The following is a 12,318-nucleotide window of genomic DNA, read 5'->3' on the forward strand; positions in this document are numbered from 1 at the left end:
TGGAATGAGTCCCAGCCATGCCCCTTCTCATTTGTGTGACCTCAGAAAGGGGCATCACCTCTCCGGGCCTTAATCTTTTCATCCACTAAACGGGATAATCGTAGAACAAGATGAGAGAATGAGCATGGAGCCTGCACAGAAGGAGGGCTTTAAGCAATTATGGGAATGAAGGGAAGTGTCATTTCTCAAAGTCCATGGACCCGGGCCTGAGCCCTGCACATACTTCCTCCCCAAGCCCTACACATCTCCCCAGAGCCGTGCATTTGGGAGAGCAGATACAGAGTGCTGAGCAATTCCTCCAGGAGTACAGGGCTCTCTAGACCCAGATGTTGGGACACTTCGGGGATGGCCATTCCCCCTCTCACATCCCACCAACTCCGGTCTCCCAAGCTAGGCCCTGCTGGGTCCCAAGCCCACCCTTTGGCAGCCAAGTAGAGCTGCCCCTCAATGAAATGTGATGAATGGTGGCCCTCAGAGCCATCAGCTTCCCAACTTAACTGACACCCCACTGCTTCCTTCTTTAGGAATTCTGATTCTCCCTTCACAGACTGTCATAAAACCAGGCTAGAAGGCTTCTTTCCAACACCCACAGAGATGATTCAGCCAAAATGTTCATGAGCAAATATTACAGGGAAACGACCCCAAAGGGGAAAGTTCCCCCAAAGACCTACACGTTATTCTTCACTCAGTGCTTCATTTTTGGAGACAAAAGAAACCCTACCGTTCATCTGCTCCACAATGCAGGTGAGTGAACCAGGACAGGGCATTCGCAGCAGGGAACGTTTATTGAGCACTCTCTGTATACCCTGCACCACACCAGCCAACTCCGGCACATCATCTCATTTCATCCTCGCACCGTCTGTGAGGCAGGGCTGCTGCTAATCCCATGGCACTGGGGGAAACTGAAGCTCAAGGTGGTGGAGCCACTCCCACCTGTGGGAAAATCCAGAGTCACACAGTCACAAGAAGAGCCCAGACCTGCCTGGCTTCAAAACAGTTGGTGAGCTCCCCATTGCTGGAGGTATCCAAGAGTCTGCAGAGGGACTTCAAGTATTCAGGAAGAGGGAGACTCCAAGATCAGTGCCCCATGGATAGGCTCCATCTTCAACAGGGTTTCTCAATATTGGTGCTATTGAGATTGTGGACTGGATAATTCATTGCTGTAGAGAAGATTGTCCTGTGCATTGTGGGATGTTGAGCAGTATCCCTGGCCTCTGCCCAGCAGATGCAGGTAGCACCTCCTCAATCACGGCAACCAAAAACATCTCAAGACATTGCCAAAGGTCCCCTGGGGCGAGGGGGACAAAATCACCATTTGAGAACCACTGTTCTACAAGGATTTTTGAAAAAGCCAGCAGACATCCACGGGGACACGCGCTGACAATGCAGGGAGGAGAAGTTTTACACCCCTGCAGTACCTTCTAGGGAGACAGCTGTGCACCGCAGCAGCCCTTATATCATGGCAGAGATGCTGTATATCTGCTCCTCTGTCAGCATCCCAAAGGACCAGGAGGAATACTCCTGCACATTTAGAAAAGAAAGAGAGAGGAGACCCATGACCCAAAAATACGACATTGGAATTGAGGCACAATTTGACCTAAATGCAATAAAATTGTGCCATTAGTACCAGACCAGCAAGCACTACCCAACCCACTGATAACGCTGAGCTGCCACTAGACCTCAGTAAGCCTTGATATATTTTAGCCTTGATTTAAAACGGAAGAATCTGCAGGTCAGACCTGAAAAGATCCTTAGAAAGTAGAGATCTGCTCTCTGGTCCTGTGCTGTGAGTGTGTTGTGCGGTGTGAGGGTGGGGGCAGGTGGCAGGGGGAGCGGTGCTGGCCATCTGTGTCCGGCATCTTTTTTTTGTGCCCCTCATACAACCCCCAGATTGCCTCTCCACCCTTCTCCCCATGTGGACTTCAGTGGACTGTCTTGCCCTCCACCTTCTGATTTGGTTCTGCCAACTGGAGGCCCAGAAGGAAATCAGGGGCAGGGTAGATGGAGTCAGGGTCCTTGTTCCCCCTGCTCCTGCCGGCCAGTCTCTGAGGATTGGCTGCATCCCTTCACTGAAGGTCTCAGCCAAGGATCTTTTCTCCCTCGGCACCTTCTCCCCTTAACTCTTAACCTTCCCTCATCTGGTTAGGAATGATGATGGCGCCCGCTGACGCTAGACCCCAATTATACCCTCCTGTGTAGGTTCCCTACACTCTCCCCACACCTTTGTAAACAGTTCCTTTACTAAACTGTCCTCAAATTATCCCAATTATGTATGCATCATGTGTTTCCTGCTGAGCCCTGACTGATAGATAAACCAAGTGGTTCTTTGTTCAAACAAAATTGTATGCAAAAACTCAGCAGATACAACAGATCAGAGCGGAGCTCCTGCGTCCATTCACGTGGATTTATTATGTGTCAGCCCTTAGCCAGAGTCTCTGGGCTGGGGCTGAGGACACACTAGTGAGTGAGAACAGTGAGGTCCTTACTGGCTGGAGTATACAGTCTTGCAGGTGGCAAAGGTGGAGCAGGCAACCTGAGCTCCTTGGTCCCCGACACTGTCTTTGTGGGGCCTTATTTAGTAACCACAGAATGTCATGTTAAGGCCTGTGATCCAGTTCCCTTGTCCTACTCCCATTTTTCAGACAGGAAAGCTGAGGCCTAGAGGAGGAAAGGGAATTGCCCAATATTTAAGACAGTCTACCTTCTGGAAGTTAATGGAATCTTGCCTTTTTTTTTTTTTTTTTTTTTAACGGATTCTCACTCTGTTGCCAGGCTGGAGTGCAATAGCACGATCTTGGCTCACGGCAACCTCCGCCTCCCAGGTTCAAGCAATTCTCCTGCCTCAGCCTCCTGAGTAGCTGGGACTACAGGTGTGCGCCACCACACCCAGCTAATTTTTGTATTTTTAATAGAGATGGGGTTTCACCATGTTGGCCAGGATGGTCTCAATCTCTTGACCTCGTGATCTGCCCGCCTCAGCCTCCCAAAGTGCTGGGATTACAGATGTGAGCCACCACACCCAACTGGAACCCTGCCTTCTTAGTTTGGAGTGATGGCTAATATTTGCTGAGTTGTCAGTGTGTGCTGGACCCTTGACTACATATGGGTCACAGTTTAATCCCCTAATGACTCTCTGAAGTGGGAAGGAGTATTATCCCTACTTTATAGACAAGGCTTGGAGAGATGAAGTGACTTGTCCAGAATCACGGAGCGAGCTAGAGCCAGAGCTGGATGGAACCCAGGAAATCTATGGAGGAGGGAGAGGGGCTATGAAAAATGTCACCCTCAGAAAAGCATTTGAGTGTGTGATTTTTTTAATCATCTTGCAACCATAAGGAAAATTCTTGGTGCCTAAATCATCCCCTGAGACAGGGTAAGAGAGGGGCACAGGCATCCTGGATCCCTCAGATATCGGCTTCGTTTCAGAACATTCTTGGCTGGAATGAAAATGGCACAGAAGCCACGGTCAGTCAGGTTCACAGGAAGGGCTCAAGACACGCATGAGAGTCCCTGAGAGTGCCCACCATGCACCCCAGCTTAAAATATATCCACCAACGTCTGAGCACCCTGCCATGATGCTTGAAATGCCACCGTAAGAGTCACTTTTGTGCAGAGCATGACATGCACTTCTCAAAGGAACACAGGAAATAGGCATAAATTACCCGGATGCAGTGACACATTAAGGGAGGGGAAGAAAGGACTGGGAGTTTTTGAGCACCTACTAGGTGCTTTCCATAGGGGAGACTCAGTAAATGGTAGTTTAATATTACATGGATCATATCTATGGAATATATCTTATTTGTCACAACAGGGCAGTGAAGAGGGCATTGCTACCTTGATATTTAGAAATGCCAGGCTCAGAGTGGTTAAGTGATTTGCTCAAGGTCACACAGCTGATATTGTGCAGAGCTAGGCTGGAGCTTCAATGGCAAGCCTGCCTACTTTCCATCACCTGTGCTATCACTCAAGCTCAAGGGACCAACTTTAAGGGGTTCCAATGGGCTAGGGACAGAAAATGTGGATGTTCGAGGGGCAGTACTAATCTCGGGGGCACCATGATGTCCCTGGGTCTGTCTCCCTATAAGAATTAGCTGTGTGGGCCGGGCGCGGTGGCTCAAGCCTGTAATCCCAGCCCTTTGGGAGGCCGAGACGGGCGGATCACGAGGTCAGGAGATCGAGACCATCCTGGCTAACACGGTGAAACCCCGTCTCTACTAAAAATACAAAAAAAAACTAGCCAGGCGAGGTGGCGGCGCCTGTAGTCCCAGCTACTCCGGAGGCTGAGGCAGGAGAATGGGGTGAACCCGGGAGGCGGAGCTTGCAGTGAGCCTAGATCGGGCCACTGCACTCCAGCCTGGGCGGCAGAGCGAGAGTCCATCTCACAAAAAAAAAAAAAAAAAAAAAAATTAGCTGTGTGACCTTCCCTGAGCTGGACTTCGGTTTCTTTTCAGGTAAAAAAAGAAGCTGCATTTGACACCCCCCTTAGCTTCCTTCTATTTCTGAAGTTCTGCGCATCACAAATTTGCTGATGGTATGCAAATTTTCATAGACTAATTTATGCAAATTCACATTGGTCCCTAGCAAGGTTCAACCCAATTGAATACTATTAACAACAGATACTTTCAAAAGGCAAAAACGCCAGGCGCAGTGGCTCACACCTATAATCCTAGGACTTGGGAGGCCGAGGAGGGTGGATCGGTTGAGCCCAGAAGTTGGAGACTAGCCTGGGCAAAATAGTGAAAGCCCATCTCTACAAAAAAATAGAAAAAATTAGCTGGGCATGGTGGCATGCACCTGTAAATCCAGATACTTGGACGGTTGATGGGGGAGGATGGCTTGAGCCATCTGGAGACTGAGGCAGCAGTGAGCCACAATTGCGCCATTGCCCTCCAGTCTGGGTGACAGAGGGAGGCCTTGCATCAAAAATAAAAGGCATCTATTTAATGGGTGCAGAAGAAAGTGCTCTCCACCTCCCATCCCTGCCTGTTCCCCACCTATGTCCCAGAACAGGGCACTCAGACTGTGGGTCTTTTTCCTTAGGATGAAGAGGTAGGAAAACAGGCAAGGCGTGAGCAACCTCTCACAGACTGTGGTGTGGACCAGCTGCTGCTGGTTACTTGGAGTTATTTGCTGCATAGGGGATGTCATCAGGGTTAAACTGGATCCCAGAGAGGGGGCCCCTGCACTCCTGTGATGCCCCAAGCCCTACCCAAGTAGAACTTGCAGACCCCTCTCCTGTCCTTGCACTCATGGGCTCCTCGCCCTGAGGCTGTTAGAAGCAGCTTGTTAAAGGCAGCAAATTTAAAAATAAAATGTTTAAAAATTTTTTAAAATAAGAGAAGCAATGTCTCTTCTCTAAACAGATCGATTCTTGCTGGGACACCTCAGTGATCTCATTGTGCTTGGCTCACCACCCTATGTTACTTACAGAGACCCGTTGGTATTTCTGAAGAACTAAAACATTCCTCCAGCCGGATCTCACTCACAAGTACAATATGATCTCCCATCATATGCTTTTAACCACAGCCTCCTCAATATCCCAACCCAAACACGGTCAGTGTAACTTGGATGGCTCCAATTCCCAGACAGGGTCATCAGACAGTGATCTCCGGAAAATTCCTCCCAGGTGGGCTGCCTGTCGGAGAATCACAAAAAGACATTTTATTTTAAATTAACCTCCACTATGATATGGGTCTACGGCATCCAAGAAGGGATAAATCAGCTGCACAAAGAACTTTAAACCAGACACAGTGGTGCACGCCTGTAGTCCTAGCTACTCAGGAGGCAGAGGCCAGAGGATCACTTGAGGCCAGGAGATCGAGGCTGCAATGAGCCGTGATGATGCCTGTGAATAGCCACAGCATTCCAGCCTGGGGAATATAGCGAGAGTCTGTCTCTTTAAAAAAATAATTAATTAATTAATTAATTTTGAAAATTTTTAAATAAATAAGAAGAACTTTGATCCAGCCTTTAAACTGTAGGACTTGGTAGACAAGTTGGGAAGGGAGACCATGCCTGGGACGAAATAGTAGGAGCACAGGTGTGGAGGCACGACAGAGCTGGTTCTCGGTAGACTAGTGAGGAAGAGGAGCCGCCAACCCACCGGAAAAGAAAATGGCCCTTTTGGGAGTAATGGGAAATAAGGGGTTTTTGTCTGGTTTTGTTTGTTTGTTTGCAACAGAGTCTTGCTCTGTTGCCCAGGCTAGAGTGCAGTGGCACAATTGTAGCTCACTGCAGCCTCGAACTCCTGGGCTCCAGTGATCCTCCCATCTCAGCCTCCCTAGTAGCTGGGACTACCAGCACACTCCACCATGCCCAGCTAATTTTTATTTTTTGCAGAGATGAGGTCACACTATGTTGCCCAGGCTGGTCTCAAATTCCTGGGCTCAAGCAATCTTCCTGCCTTAGCCTCCCAAAGTGCTGGGATTACGGGTGTGAGCCACTGCAGCTAGCCAGAAATAAGTTTTTTAATAGATGGACTGCAGTCAGATTATCAAAGCCTTTGAAAGGCAGGCAGGTGAAGTTTATAGTTAATTTAATAGACAGGAGGGAGCCTCACAAGGTGTTCGAGCAGGGAAATAATAATGCAAGATAGAGTCGATCATCATTATTCAGGGGTTCTGTTTTTGCAAATTCACCTGCTTGGTAAAATTTCTTTCTAACCCCAAAATCAATACCCACAACTCTTCCATGAGTACTGGCAGTGTAGTGAAACAGACGAGTCCCTCACACACGTGTTTTCGGCTGCGGCTGAGCAAGGCTGTCTTTTTTCAGCTCTCATACAATTAGCTAGTCCTTTTTGCAGTCTATTTAGTTCCATCTTTTTCACATTTGTGTGTTTTTGATCACATTTGTTGATTTTGGTGATTTTGCTGTTTAAAAGGGGCCCAGGCACGGTGTTGAAGCGCTGTCTTGTGTTCCTAAACCTAAGAAAGTCATGAGGTGCCTTACAGAGAAAATGCATGCATTCGGTTAGCTTCACTCAGACATGAGTTACAGTGCTTCCGGCTGTTAGTTCAACATTTAATAACCCAACAATAAATATTAAATAAGGTATCTTTAAACAGAAACACACATAAAACTTGGTTATGTGTTGATCAGTTGACAATCTAGAAGCAATGGGTCAGTTTTCACTAATTCAGTGATCGCAGCAACTTTATAGAGCATAACTAGCACGAATAATGAGAATCGCCTATATCAGCATTTTGGACTCTAAGGAGACCACAAGACCATGAAAAGAAGCCATCTCTTAAGAGAGTGTATGCTCCAGAGTCAAACTACCTGGGTTCAAATCCCAGCTCTTCTGCTTACTAGCTGTGCCACCTTGGGTGAGTTGCTTGTCTTCTCTGTGCCACAGTATTTCATCTGTAAAACAGACACAACGATTGTCTCTTTATCATAGAGTGACTAGGAGAATTTAAACGTGTTAATGTTTGTCAAGTTCTCAGAAGATTATCTGGGACATAATGAATCCTGTTTACATGTTTTGTGTTTGTTAAATAAAGAAAAGGGAGAAGGTGAGAGAAAGAGAGAGAGAGAGCATGCACCTCATTTCACAGGTGAGGAACCTGAGTCAGGCCCACATCTGAGTCTTTCCAGCGACGAAATGGGGAGGCAGCTGGCTCTGGGGAACCCAGATCAGAGTCAGTTCAATGACGGGGATGCAAAATTGAGGTGGTGGTGACGACCACAGGGACAGGCGCTAACCCACGGTGCTGAGCAAAGGCACGGTGTGACTGAGGGACCCGCCAAGACCCATCCACCTGTGACCACCAAGGGACACTTCCTCTTACTCCCCCTTTCCAAGCCACAGCCAGATGGAACCCAGAGTGCTCTAAAGATGCACCTCTCCACCTCGCCATTTAAGAATTACTAGGCATCTCCAGGCTGTGCGGCTGAGGAGCAAGAAATACTACCGCGCCCCAGCAGAAAGCTAATGAGAAACCGAACACAGCCAGACAGAAGCTTAACAAGAAATACTGGCCCGGGCTCCCCAGAAGAAGAGCAGGCTCCGAAGGCCTGGCAGGCCGCCTGCCATCTCCCTGCAATGCATCGATCGGTGCAGGGAAAGCTGGAGACCGCGGGGAAGGAGATGAACGAGAAGATGTATGACGGGAGGGGCCCAGGGCTGATGAAAGGGGAATGGAAGGTGGCTTAAATCAAGGGGCAAGTGCCGCGAGAGGGGCGGATAACAGGATTTGTGTTTACGGTTAACGAGGAGAATTGGTGGAGGTGCTGCTCTGGGGCAGGGGAGGTGGGTGAAGACTTGGGGAGGAAGAGGAAGAGGGGCTCCAGGGAGGGTAACCCATGCTCCAAGCAAATCACTAACATGAGCCAGGGGTAAGTCCCTGAAATGGCAAAATCCTTCCTGGTCCATTTGGCTGGAACTGCGATTGCCTTTTATCTTCTCTCCTTTGTTTCCTAACTTTCCTGAGTGTCCAGGAAAGAATATCCACATCTGCCCCTTTCTCCCACCACCAAGTCATCAGAATTCAAAGCCTGTGTCCGGACAACAGGGATAACAGGAAATGCTCACCGAGCACCTCCTCTGTGCTTCTGGCTGGGCCGAGAGCTTCCTGTGTCTTACTCCAACTAATATTCATCCCACGATGGAGGCACTGCGGTTGTTCTCATTGCACAGATAAGGAAACTGAAATTCAGAGAGGCCCTCCAATGACACAGAAGGGTGCTGAAATTCCAGCCCAGGCAGTGTGGCTCCAGTGCTAACCATGATTCCACACTGAGCCTGTTGACACCCTCAGCATTTATGCCTAATGGGAGATCGTTTGCCTGCATTTCAGGCCTTTGAACCACCTCTGATTTCTGCATCGCTGTGGCACACTGTTTCACGCAGGCTAGTAACACTCTTTGCAAGAAGCAGCCAGGAAACGACTCCACTTTTCTGCCTTAGGGACTTCTCCAAAGATGCAGAAGCAGCTCAGTTCTCCACTAGGTGCAGCCAACAAGTACAAGGCACTCACGTCCCCAGGGCTGGCCCTCTGCTAGGGGATGAGGAGTTGAGGGATAAATACCCCCATCCCTCAGGTGGGCAATTCTGAGGCACATTCTGCAGGGCTCCTCAGAGGATGTCTGGCAGGCTAGAGTCCCAGTTTCCCCCAGTGATAACCAGCTACACATGCCCTCATAAGGTAGCCTGCTTTTCTTCCTCATCTCCCTGCTCCCTCACTCCTGCTTCCTGCGTCTCCTTCCAGCCGACTCTCCTGCATACAAGCCCTCCTCTCAGGCTCCACTGGGCGGGGATCGCAAACTAGGATAGGGCGCCACCTCAGTTAAACAAGAAATGCAAGAAATAGGACCAGTTTATCAAAGATAAACTTTGGGGAGATTGCGTGATAAGGAGATGAAAAGGGGGTCTCTCTCTCTCTCTCTCTCTTTCTCTCTCTCTTTCTCTCTCTCTCTGCGGTTTTACAGACACCTCTTTTAATGATTTAGCAAGATATTTCCTTGTTTTTAACACATTTCTATTAAATATAGAATATGGCATTAAGAGTGGGTATGGCGGCTCATGCCTGTAAGCCCAGCACTTTGGGATGCCGAGGTGAGTGGACCACTTGAGGCCAGGAGTTCGAGACCAGCCTGGCCAACATGGTGAAACCCCATATCTACTTAAAAAATACAAAAAATAGTTGGGCGTAGTGACGTGCACCTGTAATCCCAGCTAGCAGGGGAGGTTGAGACAGGAGAATCGCTTGAACCTGGGAGGCGAAGGTTGCAGCGAGCTGAGATCCAACCTGGGCGACAGAGCAAGACTCAACTCAAAAAAAAAAAAAAAAAAGAATATAGCATTAAAATGGGAGTATTTGGGCCTCTATTGAGGTAGTCTGAATTTATATATAATTTAGAATAGGATAAAAACAGAGTAATAATTTTAACTTCACTTTGTTACAATGATATGGTTTCTCTTATTCTCTCCAATTTTATTCCTCTATCGAGAACTTCAGAACTTTGGTCAACGCTTTTTCCCCATCCAGAGAAGTGCTGGGGGAAATGTGTCTGTCTTTCTTTGCACCCTTGACTTTTTCCTAATTCTGCTAATGACAGCCTGACTCCCATGAACCCTGACATCCAGTTGGTGGCATCGCCAGTCCTCAAAAGCCAGAAACCACCTCTACAGAGGTGACTCCATGTTAAAACAGAGCAAGACTCCATCTTAAAAAGAAAAAAAAAGTGTGTGTATATATATATATATATATATATATATACACACACACACACATATACACACACACACACTTTTTATATATATATGTATATATGTGTGTGTGTGTGTGTATATATATAGCTACAAGAGGAACCAGAGTAGATTTGTTGAGTACAGATACAGAAGAGCCACATTCGCCTCCAGATTTGCTCAAAACTGCACAGCAAATATACGACCAAGTCTCTAGGAGCCCGTCTGAGCCTCAGTTTTCACATCTTTGAAAAAGAGATAATACTATTCACCTCAGTGAGTTGTCGTTGAGATCAGTAATCATAAACACTGTTTGAGTGCAGACCCCATTCAAAATTTGATTTTACAAATATTCTACAAATGAAAATGACTACTGGTCCTACTAGTAGAAGTAATAGTGATAGTGGTAGCAATAAAAGTAGTAACTGTAGAGATGAAAATAGTAATCATAGCAATAGTACTCATTGAAACAATAGTAGTAGTAATAGTAGTATTTAGTAAGAGTAGTAGTTGCAGTAGTATCAGGTTGGTGCAAAAGTAATTGTAGTTTCTGTCATTACTTTTAATGGCAAAAACCACGATGACTTTTACACCAACCTAACAGTAGCAAGCAAGATAGTGCTATTGTGGTATTAATACCACATGATATTAATAGTACTAGTAATGGCAGTAGTAACAGAAGTAGTATTAGTAGTGATAATAATATGGCAGTAGTAGCAGAAATAGTAGCAACAGTAGTACTGGTAAAAATAATAGTGACAGTAGTAATTGCAATTAGTGCTAGTAGGAATGGTAGTTGATGTAGCAATAGCAGTCATAATAAATAGTAAGAGTTATAATAGCAATTTTTAGTAGTAGTGTCAATAGTAGTAGTAATAGTGAACAAAAGATTCAAATGCAATAATTTACTAAGGAAGTGCTCCCGGGAAAATCAGTAAGAGAGTGAGATAAGCAGGACAGGAAACAAAAAAACACTAAGTAAGGATCAGCCTCAGCCTGGTCCTGCAGGGAACCCAGGAACATAAATTGCACATTAGAGTTTGACTTTCCTTGAAGCAGAGGTTAGGCCCCCACGTCTCACACTAGTCAGTCAACAGCCCTGGGTATCCCAGGGGGCTGTAAACTCCAAGGCACCTGCCAGCCATAAGCAGAAAAGCAAACCAGAGCAGAGAGATGGGTATGTGGCCCTGGTAAAGGCGATAGGAGCAGATCTAGGTGGACTCCAACATGACTGTGCTACTAAAATGTCAGAGGAATTTAATGCACAATAGACATTGGTATTGCGGGAGAACCTACCTTGAAGGAGATTACAATTTAGAAAGACAGCGCGTGTGCACACAAACACACACATGGACTAACGGCAATCCAGGTTCACTGAGGCCACCATACAAGATCACATACACACTGGTAGACTCATTCTCTCATAAGGATGACAATTACAATCATAGTTAACATTTATTGGGTACCTACTATGTATTAGGCACCGTACAATGTACTGTATCATCTCATCAATTCTTCTCCTAGATGGAAAAACTGAGGTTCAAGAGGGTAAGTAACTTGTCCAAGCTCGTGCACCTAAGAAGCAGAAGAGCTGGCTTCAGACTCAGGAATACTGTGCTCAGAACCTGTCTTCCTAAGCACCAGCCAGCTCCCCAGGCCCCCCAGATACACCCATGTGTACACATATGGAGACTTCCACCAAGGAGCACATGTCTAACAAGATGATAGTCGGGGCCTCAAGAATTCAGAAGAGCAAGTCCTCACTAAAATAGGGAGAGGAATACAGAAGGATTCTCGGAAGAGGTGACATATAATAGTAATTTTTATAAGTGGTGTGAATAGCAGTAGTAATAGTAAGCAAAGATTCAAGTGCGATAATTTACTAAGGAAGTACTCCCAGGAAATTAGTAAGATTTGGGCTTTGAAGGATGTGTAGGAGCTTTGAAGGATGGGCCTGGGCTTTGAAGGATGTATAGGAGTCTGGACAAGCAGAAATAAGGAGACAGAGCTAGGGGTGGAAGGAGGGGAAGAGAGAGGGAAATTGAAGGTGCCAAATAGATAAAAATATGGACTCTGTGTGTGACCTCAGGTAAGTGGCTTAACTCTTCTGAGTCTCAATTTCCCTT

At 46.8% G+C, this 12,318-nt stretch overlaps 1 long non-coding RNA gene across 1 annotated transcript in view; it reads right to left on the bottom strand.

The window, feature by feature from the left end:
* Positions 1–769: 769 nt before the first annotated feature.
* LOC107000618 (uncharacterized) overlaps positions 770–12,318 on the bottom strand; it is a 52,511-nt gene continuing 40,962 nt past the window's right edge. The window contains exons 8-11 of the long non-coding RNA XR_013399436.1: positions 7,282–7,365; positions 5,429–5,635; positions 1,419–1,521; positions 770–933 (exon numbers count right to left, since the gene is read on the bottom strand). This is a non-coding gene — a long non-coding RNA (uncharacterized LOC107000618). The remainder of the gene's footprint in view (positions 934–1,418; positions 1,522–5,428; positions 5,636–7,281; positions 7,366–12,318) is intronic.

The sequence above is a fragment of the Macaca mulatta genome, chromosome 10 (genome assembly GCF_049350105.2).
Source record: "Macaca mulatta isolate MMU2019108-1 chromosome 10, T2T-MMU8v2.0, whole genome shotgun sequence".
NCBI lineage: Eukaryota > Metazoa > Chordata > Mammalia > Primates > Cercopithecidae > Macaca > Macaca mulatta.